Source organism: Sturnira hondurensis, unplaced genomic scaffold, assembly GCF_014824575.4.
Source record: "Sturnira hondurensis isolate 20B ecotype Veracruz unplaced genomic scaffold, ASM1482457v3 Scaffold0000867, whole genome shotgun sequence".
Classification (NCBI taxonomy): Eukaryota; Metazoa; Chordata; class Mammalia; order Chiroptera; family Phyllostomidae; genus Sturnira; species Sturnira hondurensis.
Window position 1 is genome coordinate 2,372,598 of NW_028073498.1, and position 2,547 is coordinate 2,375,144.

Genomic DNA, 2,547 nt, shown 5'->3' on the forward strand with positions numbered 1-2,547 from the left:
CACTGGTTCGATTCCCAGTCAGGACACATGCCTGGGATGCAGGCCAGGTCTCCAGTAGGTGGCACTTGAGAAGCAGCCACACAGTGAGGTTTCTTTCCTCTTTCTCCCTCCCTTCACTCTTCTCTTAGAAGTAAATAAATCAAATCATTTTTTTTAAAGGTGCATCACTTGGCTATGTGCATGGGACTTACCCAGCTCCAGACATTTAAGAAAGTGTTTTCACTCCCCAGGTCCTGACTACTGGGAGCCAAGGCAGGAGCTGGTGATAGAGAAGCAGAGTGGGGTCTGTTATTTTGCTTTTGGCAGGTTGGCAAGTCTCTTGGTTGTGTCAATACACACAGGGGAGTCACTGCCCACTTCTGCCAAACCTATAAAGTTAAAAAAAATTTTTTTGGCTAGCAGGTTGAAAAAGTAAAAGAGCTTGGAAGTCTTTGGAACTCATTTTATCTGTACAGATGGGGTACACATAAAATGTACAGATAAAATTTCTTCCCCAAAAGAGGAGAAGAAACCATTGAAAGTCACACAGTAAGGCATGGCCAGGGCTAGAACCCAGTTCTTTGGCCCCCTAGCTTACTACCCTTCCACTGGCATTTGCCTTCCAAAATCTCTATGCTCCCCATACTGGGAGTCCCGTGTCTTCAAATGGAAGGTGACAGAGGTCCAGAAGAATCAGTGCTCCTGTTCAGAGGTGGAGCCACACCCCAGCTCCCCATCCCCAACCTCCCTCAGTCCCTGATAACTGCCCATCTGTTTTCTGTATCTATGAGCACAGGATTTTGTATCTTTTTAAGAGGCCACATATAAATGCAATTGTATGGTATTTGTCTTTCTCTGTCTGACTTATTCCACTTAGCATAAATGCATTCAAAGTCCATCCATGTTGTCCCAAACATCAAGCTTTCATTCTCTTTTATGGCTGAGTAATATTCCATTGATTTTCTCCGTCTCTCTCTCTTTCTCCATATATATAGAGAAAGCTCTTCTTTATCTACTTATCAATTAATAGACACTTAGGTTGTTTCCACATTTTGGCTACTGTTACTAATACTGCAATGAATGTGGGGGGCATGTATCTTTTTGAGTTAGTATTTTCATCAGCTCAATGTTCAGAAATGGAATTGCTGGGTAATATGGTAGTTCTGTTTTTAATTTTTTGAGGCACCTCCATACTGTTTTTTTCAATAGTGGCTGTATCAATTTACATTCCCACCGACAGTGCACAAAGTTTCCCTTTTCTCCACATCCTTGCCAACACTCGTTATCTCTTGTTTTGGATAACAGCCATTCTAATAGGTGTGAGGTGATATTTCATTGTGGGTTTTGTTGTTTTGTTTGTTGTCCATGTGGGAATTACACTTCATGCCTTGGATTTTCCCTTCAGTTTTGAGAAATAATTTTCCTGGTTGGGGCACATACCTAGTTTATGGGTTTGATGTTCAGTCAAGGTGCATACAGGAGGCAGCCAACTGATACTTCTCTCTCACATCAATGTCTCTCTCTCTCTCTTTCTCTCTCTCAAATCAATAAACATGTCCCCAGCCCTGGTTAGTGTGGCTCAGTGGATTGAGTGCTGACCTGCAAATCAAACGTCACAAATCAAGCGTCTCTGTTCCCAGTGTAGGGCTAACACGGGGGTTGCAGGCCAGGTCCCCAGTAGGGACTGCAGGAGAGGCAACCACACGTTGATGTTTCTCTTCCTCTCTTTCTCCCTCCCTTCTCCTCTCTAAAAAGAAAGAAAGAGAGAAAAAGAAAGGATAAAATCTTTTTTAAAAACGTCCTTGTGTGAAAATTAAAAAGCCAAAAAATTTACAGCATAATGCTCATATATTTGATTTACAATTTTTGTTAAATGATTGCCACAAGAGATTTAGATAACATCCATCTTCTCATATAGATATAATAAAAAGAATAAAGCAAAAAACGTTCTTTGTAATGAGAACTTTTAGGATTTACTCTTATTATACAGCAGTGCTAGCTATAGTCATCACGTTACATATTACATCCCTAGTACGTACATATTTTATAACCAAAAATTTCTAGTTTTTGACCACCTTTCTCCAATTCTCCCTCCCCTACCCCTTCGCTGCGATTTGCATTTGAAAATGCCACAGATGGATACTCTCTCTCATTCTAAGTTCCCACTCTTCTGTGGTTCTCCTACGGATATTTCCACATTTTTCCAAGTCTCCTTTTATCTGTAGCTCTCAGGAACTTTAACTGACTCGAACTAGTTTAGGACTGTAGTTGGAAGGTATTAAAGACCACCGGTGCCTCATTCATTGCACACCTTGGTCAAGATCTAAAGAATTATTACTGTATGCACAGGATTCCGTTTCTCCACCGGCACAACGAGTGGAGAGAAACCGGCTGGCTTTCACACCTTGTACTTAAGTACCCGAGACCTGCAAACGTCACTAAATTTCGGAGGCCACCCCGCTAGTTCCTACGGCGCCTGTGCCCCAGCGCTGTCCGAATCCACGCCCGCCCACTTCGCGCCCTCGAGGACTCGGCGCTCCACGGGCGTCCGTCAGCCTGCCTTCCGGT